The sequence below is a fragment of the Gordionus sp. m RMFG-2023 genome, chromosome 1 (assembly GCF_954871325.1).
Source record: "Gordionus sp. m RMFG-2023 chromosome 1, tfGorSpeb1-WG-v2, whole genome shotgun sequence".
NCBI classification, from domain to species: Eukaryota; Metazoa; Nematomorpha; class Gordioida; order Chordodea; family Parachordodidae; genus Gordionus; species Gordionus sp. m RMFG-2023.
In genome coordinates, this window is record NC_088775.1 from 6,993,273 (window position 1) to 7,021,169 (window position 27,897).

At 25.5% G+C, this 27,897-nt stretch overlaps 1 protein-coding gene across 1 annotated transcript in view; it reads right to left on the reverse strand.

The window, feature by feature from the left end:
* LOC135922921 (uncharacterized) overlaps window positions 1-19,213 on the reverse strand; it is a 42,837-nt gene extending 23,624 nt beyond the window's left edge. Inside the window, exon 1 of the mRNA XM_065457455.1 lies at window positions 19,171-19,213. The gene's annotated coding sequence lies outside the window, so the exon portion shown is untranslated. The remainder of the gene's footprint in view (window positions 1-19,170) is intronic.
* Window positions 19,214-27,897: the final 8,684 nt, after the last annotated feature.

Genomic DNA, 27,897 nt, shown 5'->3' on the forward strand with positions numbered 1-27,897 from the left:
CTTGGTAAATACAAATAAAACGAGACGATGTTTTGATCGGGGTTTAAAAGTCGTTTATTATTATGTAAATATACTTATATTATATCTACCAAATTTCATTAATATTGATTTAATAGTCTTCGAGACATTTACAATTTGTTGAGCTTGTGTAACTTTTGTAGTCGCGCAATTTTTTTTTATTACTTAAAAAGTAATTTTTGATATATGACTCAAAATTGAAATTTTTATTTTGTCTGGTGGAGTAATTTTAATCAAACCAAACGATGTAAAATTTATTTCTTTTTACCAATTTTATAGAGTATTTTTATATCCTTATATTTTTTGTACACCTAATTTTAAATTAAGTGAAATAAACTGTGAATCAGGTGAAGATAACTATTATGTTCGACAGTATTCGTAAAAGTATTTTAATACATATATTTTTAATCACAATAACTTTTTAAATAAGTAAACTAAATTGTGAAATTCAAGTGAAGATGATTTTTTTTTGCCAGTATGATCTTTGCAAAAGGTTTAATATGATATGATTGGCCTATTTTTTCAAAAAAAGGAATATGAATATTCTTATGAACGAATTGAATAATTTAATGTTCGTGATTTTACGAATCGAATAGGAATAATTACGAATAGTAAATTATTCGATTCGTTCAAAAGAATCATTTATCATTCGTGTTCGTTTTTGAATAGGTCTATTAAATTAAATAATTCGTACCCGGGGATGCGTGGGGATCAATTATGATTTTCATAAATAACGAGGTAATTGTTGCTTTTCTCTGTTTTAAAATTTGCATATTATATATATAAATATTATTATTTTTAGAAAAAACTGTCATTTTTGAACACAAAAAAAGCGATTTATTATTTTTGGACGAAATTTGACAAAAAGTAACATTAGTTTAAATGTCATTTTAAATTCATTGTATCAAAGAAAACGACCAAATATTGAAGAAAGCAATTTATATTTTAAAAAAAATTGTAGAATGAATGATATAGAAATTCAATGTCATTCCAGTTTTTTTAAATATCAAATAATATTCTATAGCCCACCGATTATCAAATATCGCCATTTTTTTTATAAAATTATTAATAATACATTTTTAATAGTAACATTACACAAAATTTTTTATCTTTGTTGATTGAAAATCAGGGAGCTAAACTGACCCTCCAGAGTAAGCATATATTAACCATTATTTTATGGAACCCAGACAGAACCCTTAAAAGTCACCCAAAAGTGTTATCACTCATATGGGTAATTAATGGCTAAACGATAGCGTAGCTCTATAATTTAATATTAGGTATATCGTAATTTACACATCGTTTAAGCGACATTGAGGTTTTTGGCGCATACAATAAAGGAGGCCTATAATTCTACTAAGTTTTTATGATGGTAAATAAATGGAGCAGGATATGCTAATTTTGATTTTCCTTTTTCCTTGGTGGATAGGGGAGGGGAGTGGGGTTTAGGGAAATATCATCAGTGGCTTAATCAAGGGAATGTAAAGTAGTTATAGACCCCCTGATTATAATGAAAATATGGAATAATATCTTAATAGTAGTGTCATTAAAAGGCTCGATTAGAACAGGTTTTTAAACACGGCTAACTCAATATTTTATCTAGAAAAATATTACGCACGCCTGGAGAGTTTGCTCATGAATGGCACAAAGGTTTGGACATCTACTAGCGAAATCTAGAAGCTCAGTATTTTATACATATTCGAAATTCATTTTTTTAAATGCAAATTTGGGTTTTTTATTTATATCATGCGCGATGAATTTAAATACATTGAAATGCCCCAAATTTCCAAAAATTATGTATCTCAAAAAATTTGTGCAAAATCTACCATATTGTGTTTAAAGAACCACAAAGCATAATAATTAATTTGTGGCTTAGTCATTTGGAAAAAAATAGGAATATTAACAAATCCTGCCATAAATCATGCACAATGATCCTTATCTTAATGACACATTTAACCTTTTTTTATGTTTAGTGCTGAAGAAATTGTGATATTTATAAAAAGTCCATATCAATAAAAGTGTCATTATTAAATATAGAATAAATGGTGGTTAAACGAAGTAAGATTTTATTTTAATTTAATACAATATTGAAATTAAATAAAGCAATCAATTAAGATTAAACGTTATGTTATAATAAAAAGAAATTATGTTGTAAATATATAATTTAATTTATGATGAAAAATGGAAATTATTTTTGATCTTCTTTGAGAATGCTCAAGTAAGATTTATGATTAAATTTCATCTATTTTGTATCCATTTATTTAGCTAAATATATGATAAAATATTATACATAAAAAATATAATTAAAATTTATCAAATCATTCTATTTGTTCCTCGAACTCGAAGAGTTAACATTAATATTATTAATACAAATCAATTATGAGGATTACTTAATTAATCAGTTGTCCGCGTTAACCCAACTCCCAATAGTTTTGAATGTGATTGTAAAAGTTAGTAATCATAAGGAATAAATCCATGTAAGAGCTGAATAATATTCCCAACAATTTCATCTTATGAATTAGGGAGGGGATTGATTGCTCGATATTTATTTTTCAAGACTTCAAAATAATTTTCGCTGGGATATTTATCTGAGATATGGTGGTAGGGATTCAATCATACCTTTGTGCATCGATAAGATGATGGATAGATGCATTATTCATTATAATAATTGAAGCCGGTGGTAAAGTACTAATAAGCTCTATCATAGAATCACGGAATAATACCCCATTATAAGTTCCTTCGATTATTTTATAATGGATTACGATCAATTCAAAAGTACAAAATATGCTCCTTGGAGGATGGGATTTTTATTGAATATTAATAGCCCCGGAAGTATCCCTTCTATCAGGTTTTCCAGCTCTTTTTTTAGACCAACACATATTTTTCATATATTCATTAATGTTTGTTTTCTTTTTGGATTACCAGGGGGCAAATTTTATTATCTCTTGGATAGTAAAGAGTGTTATTTTCCATTAATAAGCTAATAATATATCTTTCAATTATGGAAGAATCTTTTTTCCAACTCCCTCTTTTTTGAATATTATATTCTTTTAGAGGATCTCCATTTATATTTGGGAATGTGTTGCGTTTAAATTTATGAACCGATGTCGTAGATATTTCAATCGTATTTTGCGATGTCTTTAATTTTCATTTGTTGTTTTTCAGACACTGATAACATTTTATTAACTATAACCATTTTTTCTTTGTTCCAATATTTGTGTATTCTTTTTGGTATTTGAATTCTCGATGATTTCAATATGTATTAAATTGAAATAAAATCTTACTTTGTTTACCCACTTGTATTATATATTTAATAATGTAACTAGCCTCACTGTAAAATGTTATCAATGCCTCAAAAACAACAAACGAAAATCAAAGACATCGCAAAATACTATGAAATGTCTACAACATCGGTCCATAAATTTAGATGTGACACATTCCCAGATATAAATGGAGATCCTTTAAAAGAATATAGTATTCAAAAAAGGGGGTAAAAAAAGATACTTCCATAATTGAAAGACGCATCATAAATTTATTGATGGATAATAATACTCTTACAATCCAGGAGATAATAGAAAATTTACCTCCTGGTAGTCCAAAAACGAAAACAACAATTAGCAAATATATAAAAAATATAGGTTGGTCGAAAAAAAGAGGCAAGGAGCCTGATAGAAGAAATACTCCTGGGGTAATCAATATTAGTCAAATCTATTGTGTAAAGATCTTAAATACCCCAAGAGAAAAATTATATTTCTTAGATGAAACTGGAATAAACTTGCACGTTGTCGCCTGGGGCACCATACAATGTCCGTCCAATAATAAAAATTCCATCTTCCAAGGGTAAAAATGTAAGCATACTATAAAACAATTGGAATCAAGGGGTCGTTAACATTATAATCGATGCTTACAAAGGTATAATTGAATACCTACCACCATATTCACCTCAGCTAAATCTTATCAAAAATTTTTTTGAGTCTTGAAAAATAAATATCGAGCAATCAATCCCCGCCCTAATTTAAGAGATGAAACTGCTGGAAATATTATTCAGCTCTCACATGGATTTATTCTTTATGATTTTACTAACTTTTACAAACACATGCATTTGGAGTTGGGTTATGGCGGACAATTGATTAATTAAGTAATCCTCATAATTGATTTGTATTAAAAATTTTAATGTTAACTCTTTTATGTTCTAAAAAGGTACCATAATCGAGTTTGAGTAACAAATGGAATGATTAATTACATTTTTTATGTATATCTCTTATCGAAATTATTATAAAAGTTTATATAGTATTATTAAATTTTTATCAAAATAAATTCGTTTAAAAAATTCTAAAAATTTTTCAAATAAATGACTTTTTACAAAAAAAATTTAGAATTTTAAGATGAACATCTTACTAGCATTATTCTCAAAGAAGATCAAAAAAATTTTTTCATCTTTCATCATAAATTAAATTATACATTTAATATTTTCTTTTTATAATTCGTTTAATCTTAATTAATTGCTTTCCATATTTAATTTCAATATTGTATTAAATTAAAATAAAATCTTACTTTGTTTACCCCCTTTTATTGTATAATGGCACTCATTTTATGTGTAAATTAAAATTAAAAATTATTCCAAGAAATCGTATGATATGTAAACCAACCAACAATAACAAACATCATTTCAAATATATAATTTAAAAAGCAGACGAAGATTTTTTTTAAAAAAAATTATTAATGTAAATGACGATCATTGTATAAAAAAATTATTTTTAATTAAATTTGAAGTGACAACGGAAAAGGTATTTATTTTTAATTGTATTTCAAAAAAAATAAAATGTGAAATACTAATAAAATTAAAATACATCATTGTGCGTGGACAAGAAGTGTTTAATGATTGTGAAGTGGTTCTAACCGTTGGCTTAGCTGAGAGGAATTAAAATCCTTATATAATGTAATGCAAAGGTCATTTATAATATTTTTTCATAACTTAGCCAGACCTTGTTCCTCAATAGCTATATATTCCCTCAGACCTTCACCATCTAAAAAAGCATTCAATTAATTAAATTTAATGTGGAAGTTCCGAATGATTTTTAGAAAGAATATGCTAAAAAAAATTAAGAGCTATTATTGAATTCGCGTGGCTTTACGCCATTGCAACGATCCATAAATTTTCTCGATAAAAGTACAGACTCAAACTCCTAGTTTTTTTTTGATCACTATTATTTAATGTCTAAAATATTTTAATTAAACCCTGCTGCGGCGGTAACAGATCAAGCCAATTCATCGAAAATAAAAATACTGCCATAAAAATTTTTTAACAATGGCAAGTGAGTTCGTCCATTGATTATTGACAATTTTTAACTATGAATATGATATTCAATTTTAATCAATTTTATTTATATCATTATTGCCTGCTCTAAATACGTAACGTTTTCAGGTTAGACAAGTTTCGGGTAGGCTACAATAAAATTTACACATCACAAAACGGCAACAAGCTTAATTCGTCTAGACAGCTGCTTATATTCAATTGATGAACAGACGTGTATATTTATCGATATAAAAACACAGAAACAGATAATATAATCTGGCAAACAAATTAGGCATATCTAATTCTTTATAAAACCCTTACATCTGGCTTATTTTTCCAGATCCAAGATGTAAAAAAAATTGAGGATACGAATCCAATCCGATTCGAGATAAATTTATTGGACTGTTTGAAGAGTATGGCGTTAATTCGTGAAAAAGAATGATGAAAACAAAATATTCAAAAATTTTGCCGAGTCCAAATCGTGCTGGATCAAAATTTTAAAATGGAGGTCCCAGTCCGCCCAACCGACTCCGAATGCATTCTTAACAGATTCGGATAATGTGCGTGGATGGGCAAGTACGTGCAAACGATGCCGCCATGTGCGCGCTAAATATGAAACTCAGTCATTTTATTATAAATTATTTGTATATTACTAATAAATATAATTGCATAAATATTATAGAATCGAAATTCATACACCCCAATAATACCTAATTCGTTATTTTATGATCTTTTAGGCAAAATTTGGGGGTTTTTAAGAGTTGCTGAATTAATTTTCGCGCCAACAACCAGTTTGTTCACTAGCCTAGCAAAATAATCATCATTTTTTTTTAAAATTAGACAAATTGCGTTTTATTTTTCTTATTATAAATGATAAAATTGAAAATAAATCATTTATATTATCAATTGTTTTTTTTTAAAGCAATAAATTTTAATTTTTTTACAAAAATGAATTAAAATTTTTTTTAATCGCTCTAAAAAATGTGTACTAAGATGAATAGAGAACATCGAACTTTAAAGATACAATTTTATTTCTTTATATAGCAGAGACCCGTAGGCCCGGCAGAATTGGGAGTATATAAATAAAATAGGTAGTACATTTAGAATAAGTTTTAACAAATACAAGCTGCCAATTTATTATAATAAAAAATTCATTTAGCAACTCTAGAGGACCAACTTTTTTATAATAATAGCACACACAAATTGAGTGTTTCAAATGCTGCGTTGCAAACGCAAATAATGCATTTCAAATGGTATCGTGCAAATTAGTTAAGCCATTTGGCGTTAGAAGCCATTTTAACTCTTTGTAAACCACTTGAAAAATAATAAATTTAAACTTATCTTCTTTATTGTATGAAACCACCAAAATATTAAAATTAAATATATTTTTAATCATTCCAATTTACTACACAAGTTATATTCTCCTGATATGGCTGGGGGAGGAGAGTGTCAATATGATACCACTTTTTTAAAAATTTCCATTTTTGATTGAAAAAATTATCTTTTCCCAATGGAGAGGGCTAAAAAACGCAAACGGATTTGCCTTTTATAATATTTTATATTCATTCATCCTTGCATATAGATAGGTCTACCACATTTCGCGAGAAAGCCTACAAAACAATAATAAAGGGGTGGGGGGGGGGATCTCCTATTGTTTATACATATAAATTTAATCATATAAAATGTAATAAAGTAATTTATCTTTTAAAATGGAATATTTAGGAATTAATGAGAAGGGAGACGTTAATATAATTTACAAAAACCATTTCGAATTGACGATACTCTAAGGCGTTCCTAGATTTAAACACTTATTTTTAAACTAAGAAAGTACGGCATGCAAATTTTCAGTTTGCGCGCACTGTTAAGGAGGTGGCCGAATTTTTCAAAAATAAAAAATCATTATAACTTTATAGATAATATTAAATGAAGTTTTTGCCTTTAAATAATTCAAATTTCGATTTTAATAATAATGAAATATAATTTATTGATGTTTAGCGAAATAATTTTAATATTTTTCTTATATCTAAAATACGTTTATAAGTTTTTAGCGCCATCTTGCGGATATATATTTATAGATTAATGTCAAAAGAGAGAGGAGTAATAATTTTTTTTAAATTCAAATTATTTTTATATATTAATTAATTTATAATATTTATTTAAAACGAATATAATAATTAATAAATACCTAAAAATATTTTCTTCCATTTTTTTAAAATTAATAATCCGATAAAGAGAGCTTAATTTATTTTGAAATCATAGGTTATAAATATGAAGCGTATTTTCTCATACTATTTATTATATATTTGATTTATCAATAGGGTTGAAAAAAATAAGGGTTGAAAAATAAGGGTCATCCCGCAACCCATTATAATGTTAAGTTAATTAAGATCTAAAAGTTACTTTCAAACAATTTTATAAAAAAAAAAATTCAAAGATTTTGATCTTTGAAAAATGCTTAAATTCCTGAATGTTTTTTTTGTAAAAAATTTATGAATGACAAATTTTTTCTGGTTTCATTTTTGCATACTTTATTTAATATTGGAAGTCAATAGTTTTAAAAGTCCCTTAAAAATTGCATTTTAAATTTGATGAGTGAATCGTTAGTGACTGACAACATGTAATATAAAAGTATACAATGAAATTTAACCAAAAATATAAAGTTTGACAGAAAGTTTCAACTATCCCAATGTCTGTAAATAATTCGATCGAATTATTGGATTTGGAACTAAGCAGACAAATCTTGTTGATTGTATATAATGTTATTTTTATATTTTAGGCATCTAATATATATATATATTTGCATAAATATTATAGAATTCATATTCATCAAACTGTTTATTCACACGAACGAACCTTATTTAAATGAAGTTCCTGGAGTTTTTTGAAAGCTGCCGAATTAATTTCCACTCTGAACAGCCGGTCTTAGCAAGAAGCAAAACAATCTTATTTTTTTAGAGTAGACAAATTACATTTTATTTTTCTAATTATTATAAACGATTGAAATTGAAAATCATTTTTATTATCAATTGTTTTTCTAAGTAATAAATTTTAATTTTTTTTTAAATAAAAGAATTGGAAAATTTTTTAATCGTTTTTAAAAAATTTGTAGTAAGATGAATAGAGAATATCGAACTTTAACGATATAATTTTATTTCTTAAGCCGTAGGCCGGGCTCAGAATTGGCGATACGTATATAAATTAGTGTTGTTAAACGGCTCGTTTTGAGCCGATTTTTAAAAACGGCTAACTCGATATTTTATTAGGAAAAATAATATGCAAGCCTTAAGATTTTCTCATAATCTGGCTAAAATATTGAGTTAACCATTTTAAAAAATAGGCTTATATTGAGCCGTTTAACAACATTAACATAAATAAAATATGTATTACAGTTAAAATGAGTTTAATTAACAAATAATTATATTATTTTGTAAAAAAAATATGAGTTGTTGAATCTCTTCAATTCTTTCAGTGTGCCTAAAATACGAAAATAATATTATATATAAACGAAAAGATTTCTCAGCTTAATTCCAATAGATGGATTTATTTACAGACACTGGAATCGTTAAAAACTTTTTATCAAACTAAATTTTTGGCTGAACCCTATTGTATATTTTTTATATTACATGTTGACATTAACGATTCACTCATCAAATCAAATGCAATTTTTAAGGGTTTAAAACAAATCATTGACTTCCAACATCATTAGTATAAGTAAAAATGAAATCAGAAAAAAATTGTCATTTCTTCCATATAAAATATTTTTTACAAAAAAAAACGTTCAAGAAATTAAACATTTTTCAGGTATCAGATTCTTAGCGCGATCTGCCCAAGGGATATTTATCCCAAATGTTAATAACTTTTTTCAAATAGTAACCAGAAATTTTCTACTGGGGAGAGAGAGGGCGTTCTTTTAATTTATAAAATAATAATTTTGGCGATTTTCCCTCAAATTTATTATTCCGAGGATTTTTTTTTCGTCAAGATGAATCTAATAAAATAATTTTTTCAGGAAGTTTTTTAAAGCATAGCAAGTATCGGTGAAAAAATTGTAAGCCCGATAAAAATGGCTACATCACGTCTGAATCAAAACATTGATATTTTAACGCGCAAAATATTTTGAAGTGGGATATTCGCTTGGATAACTGGGAAATTTAAATTGGAAGAAAAATTGTCCTTTTATATTAATTGAGCCAATAATTCTCAGCCGAAAGGAAATTTTCGTATCCAAATAAACATAAAACATTTTTTATGTTTTGCAAGCGACCAGAGAATTTTTTTTTTCATATAATTTTGAAATTTTTATTATTATTAATAAATCCAAACAATTTTGGTAAGCCAACATAATTAACCGTAATCGTCAATTTTTTTAAGATCGAATCGCGTGGCTCATGATTTATCAAATAAATTTGGAGTTCTTAATTAATTTATAAATTATGATGGGCTGCGGGGTTAGTGTACCCTTAATGCAGCCCTATCCAAAAATCGAATGATGGGTGAATAAAATTGTTTCATATTTATAACTTGTGATTTCAAAATAAATTAAACTTTCTTTATCGAATTATTAATTTATTATGAAATGGAAGAAAATATTTAGGTATTTATTAATTTTTATATACGTATTAAATAAATATGATAAATTAGTTAATATATAAAAATAATTTGAATTTTAAAAAAAATTATTTAAATAATTTATTTTTACATTAATCTCTAAATATAAATCCGCAAGATGGCGCTATAGAGTTCAAATTTTTTTTTAAATATATGATAAATATTAAAGGTTTAATTATTTCGATAAACATGAATTTTTTAAAAAAATAGAAATTTGAATTATTTAAATGCAAAAAGCTTCATATCTAAATATAGTTGTGTTTACTAATTTATTTTCTTTTTTTGAAAAATTCGGATAAAAGATTACTTTGAATATTTGGCTTAATTTATTTAGAAATATTTTAAAAAAATATAAAGAACTCAAAGTTGTTCAAAAATAGGTACACTTTTTTTCGTTAAAAACGATGATTGTCCATGCCTAGAAAAAAAATATGCCAATATTATTTTTTCCCTCTACTTAATTATCTCATTTCAAAGCATCAGATTGGCTGATACATCATTTAATATAATATAAGAACAATAAAGGTGGTTAAAGATAAAGAATGGCTTACTCGGATTAACCGATTTCGTCTATGTTGTAATAAGACTTGCTAAACAGCGATCAAATTTTTGATAAACAACGAAAAATTTTCAAATAAAAATAAGAAAACATTTTTAAAATATCAAAAGGAGAAATCCCGCGAACATTTTATTTTGTATATAAATCCTCTAGACAATAAATTCAAATATTATACTATAACCATATATTGATATGCTATGTAATTGAAAGATAAGAATCTAAATCGGTCTGCACACATGGTTACTTGTACTGTAGGAGCTTACAAGTCATAATCAATTTTAAATGACGTTTCTTCAATAAATTATCCATATAAATATATATATATATATATATATATATATTTAAACCATGATCAATGAGCTGTCATGATCACTATAATAATTATGCACTTTAATTATATTCTTTAAACTATAATAACATTACGAATAACGTTACATGTTGCAACTACAACCAATGATATATAATATACCACCAGATTAGTACATTCAAAATACATTAAAAAATGTATAGAGATAGGAATTTGTAGCGTCATGGTATGTACATAAATGGCATTTAATAAATTTATTTAACATTCATTCACTACTCGTAAGGCTTATAGAAGTAACGATATATATGCATCGGTAAATAATGACAAATTTAAACATATATTAACCCTACCCAATATTTCTTTAACCTCCAAACTTGCCCTAATTTTACATTCAAAACGCGCCAGAGTCGTGCAGCGTCCAGTGACATATAACACGACCTTACCAACACTAAAGATTTGTTCATTTAAATTAAAGTCAGATGCTAACATGCCATTTTAGTTTCAAAACTTTTCAAAAAAATCAGTCTTATTTATTTACAGAAATTGTTATATGGGAAACCAAAACGGATGTGTAACCAACTGTTTTGTAATAATTGACGCTTCAATCAAAATATATTCAAAATCTAATTTTCTTTTGGATATTAAAAAAAATTTAAGACGTTATCTAATATTTTATTAAAAAAACACATAAATGCTATACACATCCTTGGCTAGGATTTTGCCGAAAAGGATAATAGCAATACTAAATTTCACCATTTTTAAATATGTATAAAACTTTTTAGTCAGCGTGTGAAAATAATAACCAATTTGATTTTAATCGATTTATATTAAGTAAATATAATTAATTATCAAAATTTATCACTTACAAAATGAGTGTAATAAATCAATATCTTGATTTTGGAAAAGCGTCACAAAGATACTCAAACTTATGCAAATCTAAATAGCCTAAACTTCTGGATAAAGGTATATAGACGGCTAAACAGACTACACTGTTTAGAAATAAGACGAACTAGGACACGGCCTTCCATTTTAATACGAAAAAATATATCACATATATAAGTCGGTACCACATAAAATTTTATCGTAATCCCCCCCCCCCGTGCTTTAAAGATTAATTCATATAAAATACTTTTTTTTAATGATTTTAATGTATCCCTCTTTATATTAATAGTTTTTAAAAAAATAATAATTTTATAATATATAAAGTTAATCTATATTTAATTAATTAGAGGTCAAACATTCTTTAAAAAAAAGAAGCTTCCTTAACGTCATGGAAATTTTTTTTTAAACAAAATATATATGAAAATCAAAATTTCCGTTTATTATTTTAAATTAATAGTGAGAACAAATTGAGCGTTTCAAACGATGCGTTGCAAGCGCCAATAATGCCTTTCATATGGCCTCGTGCAAATTGGTAAAATTACTTTGGCGTTAAGCCATTTAGAAAAAACGCAAACAAGTTTGCTTTTTCAATACTTTTTTTTTATCCTTCGACAAGTAATATTATATACAAAATTTAATGAAAATAGCTTACTTATATCCTAAAAAGGAATATTTATAAATTAAAGAAATAAGAACGCAAATGATAATATAATTTTCAAAAATAAATCCTTATTTTTAGAACTTGTTTAAAATTTTGAATCGACGGATATTAATAAAAAAAAAGACAACCACAATTTAACGCGTTACGTTTTTTTAAATTAAATTTATGGCAAAACGTAAACGCTCAATTTGTGTGCGCACCATTATAGTGAGATCTAATTAAGCGTTTTCGAAAAAAAATATTTTTTATTAAATTTTGGAATGCACATTATTAGCGTATTAAGAACCAAACGCTTAATTAGCTCGCAACATTATACATCAATCAAATTAAATCGGACATTTCCGAGGTTGATAAAAAAAAATATTATTTAACCTTATCTTACTATTTATAAAAATATTCTTTATTTTTTTAAAAGAAAAAAAATCTTATCATTAAGAAAAATTCGACAAAAAAACTTATGCCAGACATTTCCGATTATTATGAATTATTTTGAGCAATTCTAATTAACATTTTTTCTAAAATGGCTATGGCCTTACTTACACTAAGCGAAATTATTTGAATGGCATTTACATTAAAAGGTAGTTAGTCGAGCGTTCTGCCATAGACAATAATATTGATTAAAGCTGAATTCAATATACTTACACTTTTAATAAATGAATCGTCAGTTCATATATAACATTGATCAGGCAAAAATCATGTTAATTTCGGAGTACAAAAATTTTGAAAATTTTAGCTTAAAAATGGTATAGTTGGCTAAAAAAAACAGGTATCCCCCTGAGATTTTAAAGGCTAGTGGCGCCACTGGCCATGCCCCTAAAAATATGTTTAAATTCACGGCGATTGCGAAATAATATTTTGCAAAATGACTGTCAATTCGCTTAGTTTGAACAGAACTTATTTAATGTCTACGAGCTAGAAACGCCACTGGTAGAAATAAATAAACTCCAGTATAATATTTCAAGGGAAAAATATATAGTTTCTAATAGATGGTAATTTCCTAGCTATGTCTTCGTTAGCAATACACTATTTCGAGCATTTAATTTTCGCAACTGTAAACAATGCAAACAAGACTTAGCGCATTTTTTTACGCGCATTTATAAAAAATAACATTGTTTTTACAATTCGCGCATTTATTTTTAATTGCCTGCGAAAACGTAACCTTACGCCCATTTATTTTTACAAAAAAAAAATATGTCAATTTTTTTTGGCATTGTAAAAGTATTATAAAATAGTAAATATAAATTTTTTTTAATTTAAAAAAAAAATTTGGTGAGGTAATAAAAAGCTGCAGTTTTTGGCGATAAATTTTTCTGTTTCCTTTTTTCCTTCCAAATTTGATAAATTTCCAAATATATTTTAAAAATAAAATTAAAAAATAATATCATATTATATAAATATATTTTGGATATTCTGTAATTTTAATTAAAACGGTTCAAAGCGCAGATCTAATTTAATCAATATTTAATTATAGATATTATATTTAAAGCTGAACCTATATTTAGCGTTTTCAAAAAAATATGTGATCGGGCCGATATTTTTTAAAAACCCGATCCGCTATTTTCTATTATTTTGTATCTTTTTATGATTGTATATATAATTATATCATTTTTTTTTATTTTATAAATAATTTCATAATAACGAAAGGAAATTACAACTTATTTGTTGTAATGTTTAACGAGTCACATTAAGCTAGTGTTGTTGAACGCTCGATTTAACCAATTTTTAAAAACATTTTAGCTCAAGATTTTGGCCAAAAAGTAGATTAATCAAGCTTATTTCTTTTGCCCACATATGGGAGAAAGGTTTGAGCTTCTGTTGGCAAAATTTCGAGGCTTAGGTAATAATATTTTGGCTAAAATCTTGATTTAGCCCATTTTAAAAATCGGCCGCTGTTTAACAACACTACATTCACCCATAAACATAAAAAACAAAATAGACTTTTAATTAGGGGTGTACCGATACCACTTTTTGGAGGCCGATCCGATCCGATATTTCAGATATTAAATTGATATCGGCCGATAACCGATCCGATATCATATCTAATTTTGTATTCTGCAAAGATACCGGTTTTAATTTTTAATATACTTTTTATTAGTACAACATCTATAATTTTACTATACCATAACATATGTCATTTAAATATATTATAATGGTCAGTTATAGTTTATATTCAATTCAATTGCTATTATTTATATAATAAGTAATAACATTAATCTATTTACATAATTAGTAATAAAAAAATATATTATGAAATTTGAAATTAATATTTAAAATTAATATATCGAAGATTTCTTTTTATATCAGAGATATGTCGGCGGTGATGGGGACTGTTAATATCACTAGCATCACTAAAAACAGATACTGAAGAGATTAATGAACACTTTTTTAAACAGAATGCGAAAAAAATAACTATATTGCAGAATGTTTATTAACTAATTATTTCTATTAAAAAAATTAAACATAAAAATGTATTTCGATTTTATTTATAAAAATAAATGGTTTTTTAGATATAACTTTTTTTAAATTTTGTTAAAAGCGCCATTTTATATCGGATCGGAAAATTTTATAATATTTGCCGATAACCGATATTTTAAAATGAGCGAAATATCGGCCCGATCCGATCCGATATAAAATATCGGTACATCCCTACTTTTAATCATTCGTGAAAGTTAGTTGATTTTTTTTAAAAATAGAAAATATTGATATTTTTATGATATTGATTCAAAGATAGATGGTAAATAAAAATCGATACAAATATCGAATCAATATCAGATCGGGATTTAGAAATATCGGATTGGATCGGTGAATTTATGAATCGGCACAGATATCAATTTTTAATTTTTTAAAATTGAGGATTTTGGGAATTTTAAAATTTAGGTAAAACTGGGAATTTAAAGAAAAAAAATAGTCTCCAGCAAATGGGGATAACCTAATCATCATGATTTAATGTTTATCAGTTTTAACTACTAAAAATTTCTGGCCCTATAAATGTATATAATTTTTCAATTAAAATATTTCCAGTTTTTCTAGAAATTTAACATATTCCTAGTCTTAATGTTTTCCAAAGCATTATAAATTCCCTTGAGCAGTGACTTTACCACCCCCTACCCAATCACTGACAATTTTATGCCTTTTAAAGGGGTTACCCCTTTAAATTTTACCCCCTTAGCAAAAAAAGGAAACCCAAATCAAAGCCACACCCTAACCCTTACAAATTTTATCTGAGATAGCCTCTTCATACACACCCCCTCCAATTTCAATGACAATCTTGCATTAAAATACTGCAATATAAGTTATTGATCTGCTTTAAGCAGTTTGACCTAAATTTTTATCATTGGGCCTGACTCAGTCTGATATTGAACAAATTTTTTTTTAATTTGCCCTGAAAAGCCTGGCCCAAAATAAAATATTTGTTCATCCATCCCAACTCAAAATTATTTAAATCAGAGACCTGCAGAGGCACCATTTATATGGTCTGGCCAGGATATTTTTAATTTACATAGCTAATAATGATTTTAAATAAATGGCCCGTGAATGTATCTGATATAAAAATTAATCATATTTCTATATTTTTAAAATGAAAATAATAGAATTTTTGGGCATGACTAAAATACGCGCCCCCGAAAACTACGTGCCCCCTATCAAGAAGCTTAAATTAAATTATATTAATATAAAATCGTATTTAGCTTGATAAGATAAGTCAGAAAATGTTTTTTTTTGATTTAAAAAAAAAATTGTACCATAGTAAAATTTAAAAAAATTAATTTTTTACATCATTAAAATACGCGCCCCCTATTAAAGAAGCTTAATTTATAAAAAATGAACGTAGAATCATATAGAGCTTATTAAAAGGTGTAAAAAAATGTTAATATCATATTTTAAAACTTTTTATAACCTAGTGGGCTTTTGAAAAAACAAATTTTTTTTTGACTAAACTACGCGCCCCCTATCAAAGAAGCTTATTTCATAAAAAAATTATAAACATAATCCTATTAAGCTCATTAAGAGGAATCAAAAAATGTTAATATTCAATTTATAAATAATTTATAACTTATTGAGATTTGGGAAAAATACTTAATTTCTTCTTTTTTTGACTAAACTACGCGCCCACGTTAAATATAAATTATTTTTAAAAAATGAATACAGAATCATGTATAACTTTTTCAGGAGATTCAGAAAATGGTATTATTTATTTTTTTTTAAAAATATTTTTATTATCAAAAAAATTTTTTTTTGACTAAACTACGAGCCCTTACGCGCCCTAAGAAGTTTATTTCAAAAAAATTAAAGCATAATCCTATTAAGCTCATTAAGAGGAATCAAAAAATGTTAATATTCAATTTATAAATAATATAACTTATTGAGATTTGGAAAAAATACTTTCTTCTTCTTTTTTTGACTAAACTACGCACCCACGTTAAATATAAATTATTTTAAAAAAATGAAAACAGAATCATGTATAACTTTTTCAGGAGATTCAGAAAATGGTATTATTTATTTTTTTTAAAAAAATATTTTTATTATCAAAAAAATTTTTTTTTGACTAAACTACGAGCCCTTACGCGCCCTAAGAAGCTTATTTCAAAAAAATTAAAGCATGATCCTATTAAGCTCATTAAGAGGAATAAAAAAATGTTAATATTAAATTTATAAATAATTTATAACTTATTGAGATTTGGAAAAAACACTTAATTTCTTCTTTTTTTGATTAAACTACGCGCCCCCGTTAAATATATAAATAATACCATTTTATGATTCTGTATTCATTTTTTAAAAATAAAATAATGTATATTTAACGGGGGCTCGTAGTTTAGTCAAAAAAAGAAGAAATTAAATATTTTATTCCAAATCTCAATAAGTTATAAATTATTTATAAACTTAATATTAACATTTTTTGATAATGAGCTTAATAGGATTATGCTTTAATTTTTTATGAAATAAACTTCTTTGATAGGGGGAGCGTAGGGGCGCTTAGTTTAGTCCAAAAAATTTTTTTTAATAATAAAAATATTTTTAAAAAAAATAAATAATACCATTTTCTGAATCACCTTGAAAAGTTATACATGATTCTGTATTCATTTTTTAAAAATAATGTATATTTAACGGGGGCGCGTAGTTTAGTCAAAAAAAGAAGAAATTAAGTGTTTTTTCCAAATCTTAATAAGTTATAAATTATTTAAAAACTGAATATTAACATTTTTTGATTCCTCTTAATGAGCTTAATAGGATTATGCTATAATTTTTTATGAAATAAGCTTCTTTGATAGGGGGCGCGAAGTTTAGTCAAAAAAAAATTTGTTTTTTCAAAAGCTCACTAGGTTATAAAAAGTTTTAAAATATGATATTAACATTTTTTTACAACTTTTAATAAGCTCTATATGATTCTACGTTCATTTTTATAAATTAGGCTTCTTTAATAGGGGGCGCGTATTTTAATGATGTAAAAAAATTAATTTTTTTAAATTTTACTATGTTAACATTCTTTTTCAAATAAAAAAAAAACATTTTCTGACTTATCTTATCAAGCTAAATACGATTCTATATTAATATAATTTAATTAAGCTTCTTTCATAGGGGGCGCGTAGTTTTTGGGGGCATATATTTTAGTCATGCCCAAAATATAAAGTGTTTTTTCAAAATCTCAATAAGTTATAAATAATTTATAAACTTAGTATTATCATTTTTTGGTTTCTTTTAATAAGTTATATATGATTCTGCATTCATTTTTTATATATCTTATTTGATAGGGGGCACATGTTTAATCATGTAAAAAAATATTTTTTTAAAAATTTTACTATGTTGCCATTTTTTTTTAAATAAAAAAAACATTTTTGTACTCATCTTATGAAGCTAAATACGATTCTGTAATAATATAATTTAAATAAAGTTTCTTTGATAGGGTGTGCATAGGAGCGCATAGTTTTTGGGGGCACATATTTCAGTCATGCCCAAATTTTTGATCATTCCACAAACAAATAAAAAAATCTTAACACCTTGTTTATTTTTGAAAATTTTTAAAATATATCCATTATTTAAAATTTTAAGCCCAACCAGGGTTAATCCAATTTTTTTAGAAAAAATAGGCCTTATTTTTCAAATTAATCTTTGAAAAAAATCATATATTAGGGCATTATTATTGAAAATAAATGTTAAAGTCCTGCTGATTCATATTTTTTACCCTATTCTGGCTTAATTAAATTTATATACAAGCCCTATTGGCTCATTTTAAATATTTAAGTCAAACCTAGCTGAAATATTTTGACTAGGCCTAGTCAAAAAATTTTAAAATTTTAACAAAATAAAAACTTACAGATTTGTTCTAATTTATATTTTTATTATTTTAATAAAAGATTTTAAAAAAAATTTCAATTTATTGTTTAAAAATTTACAACTTTAAGCCCAGCCTGAATTTTAAAATTTTAGGCTTTGAGCTCAGCCCAAATTTATTTAATTTTAAGCCCAGCCCTGCCCAACCTAATCAGTCTAACAGAAATAATAAATCTTTTTTAAAAAAAATAAATAATAAAGTTTAGATTTTAGTTAGAATAGAACTTTCTTGTATATTTTACATTTCGAAACAGATAAATGAATAAATATAAATTAAGTTTAACTTAATTATTTATAAGTGCATTATAATTGTATGAAGGCCAATTAATATGTGTGTAAATAAATTTATCAGAAATTACGATATTTGAAAAAATGTGCACACCAGTGCCCCACCCTTCAGGTAAAAATTATTGGGCACTGGCTAGAATATATAATGTTACAATATAGCAAATATTATGATATATTAAAAATAGAATATATGAATAAATTAACTTATTTCATGAACAAAAGATTACCCAAAATTGCACTGGAATTAAATGAATGAATTCATATTATAGAATAAGTTTTTAAATGATTCTCTTTAAAAAGTTCATGCTAAACATTAACTGGACGATATATTTTGTTTTTGGTTCAAATAAATTCCATGCGATAGGACTGAAACAAATAATTCTACATATTATTCAATTTTATTTGTAAATAATAAATAATGTTGATCTAATTTAGGATCGATTAAAATCTATAATCACATTGTATAAAAATATTGAGGTAATTTTAAACACATTTTTGTGTTTACGCGCAATGCATGATATATATAAAATTTGTATTTTAAAACATATGATTTTTTTATATTTGTTTTAAAGTATACCTATTTATCGTCGGTCAACATATAAAAATTTAATAAGAGACCCATTTTTATATATATTAAGATTTCTTTCATCTTTCCTTAAAAAGGTTTCAATTTATATTGATGAAAAAACAATAATTTCAACCTAAAATTTGGAAAAAAGAGAACCATATATAAATATAAATAAATATAATATTTTTAATGAACTCTCCAAGGTTTTTAGGGACTCCTCGACAACACTGATTTAGATCGAACACTAAAGTTACTAGTGATTTTTCAGTTAAGGTATGTTAAATTTATTTTGTTATATTTATATAAGTCTAATATTTCAAAAAACTAATAAAATCCATATTAACAGGGGTATATGGCGGGGGGTGCTAAGGAGGGCTAAGTCCCTTCCATTAATTTATATTGATTTTAATATCCTTTCCAAATTTTGAGGAGGATCGGAGCCTTCTGTCCCTACCAAAAAGATTTGATTTATTTTTAAAGTGTTAAATTTTTATTTCCTATTTTCTTTATTATTATTATAAAAATTAATAGTCAAAATTTTTTTCACATTTTTTTTATAGTCAGAAAATAGAGTAGAAAATTTTATTTTTCAATATTTTTATTTTTATATAAATTTTATAGCCTCGCCTCTTCTGCTTTGTTAAAAGTACAGAAGGTTCACTATCAAGCATTGGTGATAAATAATTGCATTTTAGCAGGTTTTGAGTGAACTCTAAGAAGGCTGACCGCAATTATAAAGCAAAAACTATTATCTTAGCCTCGTCCGATTAATAAACTTAAAGTATAGCTCAATTTTGATAAAAATATGCTTTTGCCTCAAGGCTTAGCATATTTTTTTGACAGTTAGACTTAGGAATGAGCCGATTTAATAAAAATGGCAAGAAATGAACATGATTTATCAAAATCTTTTAAATAAATAGGAATTTTAATTTTAAATTTACTTTGAAAGTATAATAAATTGGGTATTTAGGGTGTCATTTTGCCAATGAAATATTTTAGATCGACTAATATTTAAAAAATAATAAATCCTTGGAACCTATACCAATAATAAATATTATATATATTGTGTCATATGGCAGAAAATTCGTGGAAGTAAACCCTTTCCAAAATCAAACACTACTCCAATCGCGACCTACAACCGCTATATTTACCCGCCCATTATGCTATAACAACCCCCTGATACAAATTTTAAATCTTATAATGAACCATTATTAATATCTTCTATACTATTCAAAAATCCAAACTTGTAAGATAAAAAAAAATAGATCAATTTATAATTTTCTAAAAAAATACACCCACTCCCGTTTAATAGATAACTTTAACACTTCGACAATATATAGATGAAAGCATTCTAATGACAAATTTAAAAAATTCCTTAACTCTGTGGAAACTATCCTGCAGTATATTGCAGAGTATGAAAGATGATTTCATCTTATTATTTGGATCATGGATAATCAAGTCAGCGTGTTGTGTTTAAATTTAAAAAAAATTATTAGACAATTTGTATCATGGCTATTAGTGAAGAATATAAATAGATTTGTGAATATTTTTAAAATAAAGGTAAAATTTTGCCAAGATTTTGTGTTGAGGGTTTATAAGGTTTACTAAATAAATTTTAAAAAAATTGCCAATTTTGCTAAGATTTATGAAATAAATTGGAAAAAAGAGAAAAAAAACAGCGATTTGCTAAGGTTTATAAAATATTATTATGTCATTTATAAAAATGTATATATCGAGGAAAGAGGTCTGAAAGCTATATAAATTAATTATTTGTTTTAAAAAAACAGGAATGTCAATTCCGATTATATAAAGTGAGTTACTAATATTTCTGTTAAAATAAAGAGTATGAAATTATTCAATAGTTTAGTGAATGTACCCGTGAAATATAAAGCACAATTTGGAGTCATTTACCAAAATCTTGGTTTAATTTATCAATTTATACAAACTTGAGGTTGTGAGCCATTTATAGTTATACAAAGAAAAAACGAAAAGAAATTGTTAGTTAGAGATAATAAATTAAAAATAATAGAAACGACAGTTGTATGGTAGTTGAAAAAAAATTTCCAAAATTAAGAAAATGATCCTTGCATTTATATATTATGCGTTCTAACTCGATTTCATTAATTTCAATCATAAATTAATTTTTTCTTTAATAAAATAAAAATTTGATTTTGCACCCACCTAAAGTCTTGTTTCATATTTGCGATAAATAAAAGTATTAAATTTAGAAGAAAAGCGGTAATATAATTAAAACCTATATTTGTAGAATAAATTAAGAATTGACATTAACACCATGCTCCCTCCTCCTCCTCATCCATTTAATTCAATAACTCAAAATTAATATAAATAATTATCTTTATTCCACAATTTAAAATAAAATATAAATAAATAAATTATGACTAGATAAAAAAAAATTTCTATTTAATATTTTATAATAGTAAAAGGTTTATCTACTACATTATAAACAAATTGACAGATTTGGGCAGTACCGCGAATACTTGTATCTAAGATACAAAATCCTTTTTATCTTTTTTTAATAAGATTCTAGCATCTGTATCTAAGATCCTTTAATCTGAAATGAATCTTGTATCATTTTCTTGTTAAAAGATACAAATACAGATTTTTTTTAAATATTAATGTTTAAAATTTTACATATCACAGTTTATATTTTATTTTCTTAGAGAATCTTGTATTATTCCTTATTTTTTTTCGCCATATTTTAAATATGATTACAATCAAAATTAGCTGGAAAATTTGCAAGGTGGATAAAAAATAACATTACCAAAACTAAATAAGTTAAGATTATATTTTATATATAAATGTTCCTCGATAGAATATCATTACCAATTTTATTTAATATAAAATAATATGTAAAATGATTAACACTCATGGTAGTGAAGAATAAGATAGTGATATTTAAATGGAAATAAGTTCCCGTTAATCAAATTCCAATCTTAAAATTTTATATGGAAATTTTTTTAAAAATAAAAGTTAAAGAAGACAATGAACAGGCTAGATGTAAAACCTTTATATACAAAAAATAATAAAGGTTTAAACAATTATCTATGTATAGTTAAAAGGGGCATCTTAAAAATTTAAGTTTACAATATTTCTACCTTTATTAAAAGTTGCCCAAAATGGTATGGGCAAAAAATTTTAGAAAATATTTTCCTATGATTTAAATATAATGAGACTTTTTTGACATCACTATCACATCCATATTTTAAGAACTTATGGATTGAGTCAGATAATAAAAAAAAATATTTTCAAAATATAATAATAAAAGAAGCCATAAATATAGTAGCAACCAATAGATTTAACATCTAATAAAGAATATGTTGATTATTTTTCTTTTGGTGAAACAAATGTTGCTGAGATAATACAAATAACATTGAACTGGAAGTTTAAATTATATTAAAGGAAGTCGAAATGCATTATAAATGCTTAATTATTATCCTTCCATTAAGGAAATTTTTTATAAATATAATACTGCAATACCTATATCAGCTCAATTGAAAGGTTATTTAGTTTTGGCACATTATTAAGTACGCCAAAAGGACAAAGGACTAATGATAAATTATTTGAAAAATTTGATTATTTTATAAATAATGAATCTATTTTAAATACTCTTTTGCAAATAAATATTTCTACTCCCCTTAAAAATACTAGTCTCCCTTCCGTAATGGTCTATTATATTAGTATGATTATTATAAATAACTCATCATTAAACATTTTATTTATTGTATTATTGTAAATATTCATTATTATTTTATGAGTCTTCACAAATAAACAATAAAAACTTTTTTTACAAACTATTCTAATTTAATTGATAATGATAATTTAAAAGCATCTTGCATTTAAGATACTCTAATTAGGCAAAAGATACAAGTATCTTTTATTAGTATCTGTATCTAAGATTCATTTTTAGCAAAGAATCTGTATCTGTCCCAACTTTGCAAATTGATGATGCATTAAATTTTAATTTCCCTCCAAAAAATCGAATAAATGGGTTAAGTAAAATTAAAATGTTAGTAAAAAGCAAATTGAATAGTTATTTTCAGAGGAGTTGTTTAAGCAGCATCTACATGAGCGGGAGGGGTAGAAACAGTTTGCATCCTATTTTTTTGAAGGGGTAGGGGGCAAGCTGCTTTAATGGGGGTAGGATAACCTTTTTTTGGGGGTTATCTATTAAATTTTGAGATGAAATAAGACAAAGTTTATTGCTGTAAAATTTATTACTTTTATTATAGTATTATTATAATACAATTCATCGACCAAATCTATATATTGCAAACAATCATACACATTGTTTTCCAAATAAACTATCCTTTTAAATATAATTTAAAAGGTTTAGATATTTCAGCAAGCTCATAATGCCATAATAATTAATTCATTGTAAATAATGGCGGTTTTAATTAAATTTATTATCTAAAAAATAAATTCTTTATATTAACAAAATATCGATAGTTGGTAGTAGAGATTGATTAATTTAAGTTATCCTTTATAAATTATTTGAAAAGAGTATCAATAAATAAATAGGTGAAAATAATGATGAAGAGACATCGCCGCCGAAGGCGCCGGGGATTTTTTAGGGAGGTATGCAAAGGTTATTGAAGGAGGTTTGCCTCCAGTAAAAATCCTGTCATGTAGACGCTGTGTTTAAGTATCTAGGTACAAAAACTTTATATCTGTATCTATATAAACCTTCATAAAAAGTAATTTATGTGTCTGAGTTTATTTCATTATAAAAACAAACTCGACAAATTATTTTACGCAATGGATCACAAAAACATGATAAATTATAAATTATATTTAATATTTACGTCAATTTAAATTTTTTTTTAAATATTATAATTTTTTAGATGATCAATATTACAAGTGTCGTGATTGTGAGGCAACAGAAGAAATAAACAACCCATATCGGCCACTTCAATTAATTATTTCTTTCAATTTATAAGCCAATTTAAAAATAATCCATATAAAGCCAACGAATTATCTGAAGATAAATGTGACACAAAAAAATACCCTTAATTTCATTCTGCATTACTTCAATCAACATGCAAAACTTAGGGTAAATACTAAATAAATATTTACGATTGTATTATTTATATTCTTATAATAGATAATAGAATAATTCTTTTAATAAATATAAAAATGCAGAGGGGATCAGCGATCTATTTATTATCAAAAAACTTATTGTTATTTATGTAAAAAGACTTCGAAACATAACCCAAACTCTATGAGATTTTCTAGTAAATAAAGATGGTAAAAGATTTTTTAGATAGCGAATTTTATTTAATAAATCATTTGGTATTTAAACTGAATAATATAATATTCATTCAATATATATTAAAAATAACAAGCAATCAATTAAGTTTATATATTTTATCTCTATTATAAGTAAACAATTGATTACACTTGTATAGTATTAGTAAGTGATTGAAGCTATTATTATATACATTTCATTTAAACGATATAATAACTAATTTTGTCTATGGCATTGAGCCATATTCATTTATTGATTATCCCTTCTTCATTGAAATAATCAATATGGGGACAATATATAAAAATAAAAATATCATTGCAACGATGCTTAATCCTTATTTCAAACTTGATTAAATTTGGCTTCAAATTACAGAATAGTTAAAGAATAAAGAGAATTAATGTAGAGATTAGTTGATGAACCATTAAAAAAGATTATCCCAAATAGTTGTTATTTATATAATATAATATAACTTCGCTCTCAGGTGCCTCGGTAGAAAGAGTTTAGTGTGGCTAAGAATGAGAATCTTCTATTACTAAAATCTAATAACTATAATTTATCGTTAAGTTATATATTTGCTTAAAATTTTAGCTCACTTCAAAATTTAATTTTAATAATATAAACATATATTTATGCATTATGCACAGCACAGCATACTTGTAATTTTATAAAAATAAATCTTGAGAAAATCTTACCAATAGCTAGATACATTTGTAATTTTTTGGACTTAGACTGCGCAACTGTATTAGATCTAGATATATGTTAACAATTCTGGTTTTCTTTAAATAACTAAATTAATCATTTCAATCAATTAATGGAAAAATGAAAGTTAAAAGGTTTATATAACATTACCCTTAAATTATGTAAATAAGGTTTTCAACTAGATAAAATATTTTAATTTAATTCGCCTTATCTTGTTGATTATCCTCCTGTATTAATATAAATGGCATGGCCACCAGAAGATATATTAATATGCACATGTTTAGTATATTTTGAAAATCAATATAAAATAAATGTAACTAAATAACAATATAATAATTTAACATTTTCCTGAAATCCCAAAGCGGGGGAATGGGGGGGAGTGGGGGTGGGGAAGGGATGACAAAAATTGTTTTAACTTTTAAATTGAGAGTTATACCCCTTTAGGATAAGACTAATAGTAAAAATCAATGTCATGCTGCATTTAATCTTGTCATTTTATTTTATACTAAATTTGTAAAATATATTTGAATATTAGTTAGAACTTCATATTTTTTCCTAACCACTTCAAAGTTAATAAATGAATCTTCTTTCTCTAACATGATAAATCCATTTATATCATCTTTTCCTACTTTCCGAGAAATAATGGTTTATTAAACACTTATTTTTTTTCTTGATGTTTTTACGCATTATTTTAATTTTGATGAAACCCAATTACGAGACGAAAGGCAAAAAGGAACTTTTTTTCTTTTTAAATAATCAGAGTTGTTAGCGCTTCTTTTTAAAAGTAGCTAGCTCTCGCTCCAAGTAATCGAGCGCCACTCCATAACCACTTTTTTGATTTTCATTTTTTTTAGAAGGTATGCGAAACAAAATCATATTTTTTATCAAAAAAAGTAACAAATTTTCTAAATTAGAATCTAAAAAACATCCATGCTTCTCCCCTATGACCTGTTTTGCAATACTAAATAAGCGCTCCGTAGGAGCATTAGAGGGAAGCGGGGTATTGTATTTTATAAAGATATTTTTTAATTCAGGTATAAAAAGGAAGGTTGAACAAATAATAAGAAATTTAAAATAAATATTAAAATATATTTAAAAAAGCATCATATGTAACAACCCAGGCTCAACTATAATGAATTGCCCAAAAATAATTATAACCATTTAAAAAAAATTATTCCAAATTAAAAAAAAACGTAGTTATCGTTTTTTATTTAAAAGAAAGGTTTTTTATTTTTAAATAATTTTTAGGATTGAAGCTGCTCACTTTTGAAAATGAAATACTTTTACTTAAACACAAAAGGCATTTTGCTCTTAAATTTGTTTGATCATTTGGATCAACATCTTTTAGAAGTTTAAAATACTTTTTGTATGATGGAAATTGAAATTCGATTTCTTCTTCTATGATCTCTAAATCCATAATATCGAAAACTATTTTTATTGAATTTTAATTTACAAACATTATTAATATTTAAAAAATAATTTAATTTATACCTTAAATTTAAAGGAGCGGCAGCCCTAAAAGGAGTTAGCCCTCTCCTTAATTTTAAAAAGGAAGGGCGCTCCATATGTTTTTGAAAAATTTCAGCAGCGCTTCAGGAGCGCCGCTCCTCTAGCTCCTTTCCTTAACAACTCTGTAAATAATGAATGAATTAGTATAAAAGTTGCTTGTAAATTTGAAATACTAAAATATATTTTTATTTGAACTGTTACCTAAAATCTTAATTAATATTATTATAAAGACCCATTATGGGATGAGGGGGGGGGGGGGTGATACTTTAATATAATATGATAAAGTTGCTTCAAAACAGCCTTTTCTCTTACCATCTCTCTACCCCATTCTATTGTAGGTGCGATTAAACCTATGTGGTTTCCCTTTTAATTTGCAAATTGAATAGAGTCTCTTTAGGTTTCTCAGCATCTTAATTGAAAATCACAATTTGGAACAAGAGGCCTAGATTAACCTTCTCTTTCAAGAATATTTGTTACGTCCCATTCCTGAAAGATATATGAAGGCATATGGTTCCTACCCTCCTCCCTCTCCATTCATATAAGAACACAATCAATTAATTCCTTTTTTCATAGTTAGATTGGTTTAGAAAAAATATGTATGATCAGCTTGCACCGATGGTTACTTCAAATTTAGGCCTCAAAAAAATTCACACGAACAATGATATATTCGATTCGTATTTCAAATCTAAATATTTTGTATTCCTAATATGAAAAACCAATAACACAACGATGCTAAAAACTTCGGGGGGAACATTATTTTTTTTTATTTTATTTTTTATGTTATTTTTATGTTTTATCTTAATAAGGGAATTTAAATATTTTTTTAGAAATTTGTGAAAGTTATTAATGAAGTATTCATTTTAAAAAAAATTTATAAAAGATAATTTTGGATTGACCCGGTTTTATTAAATA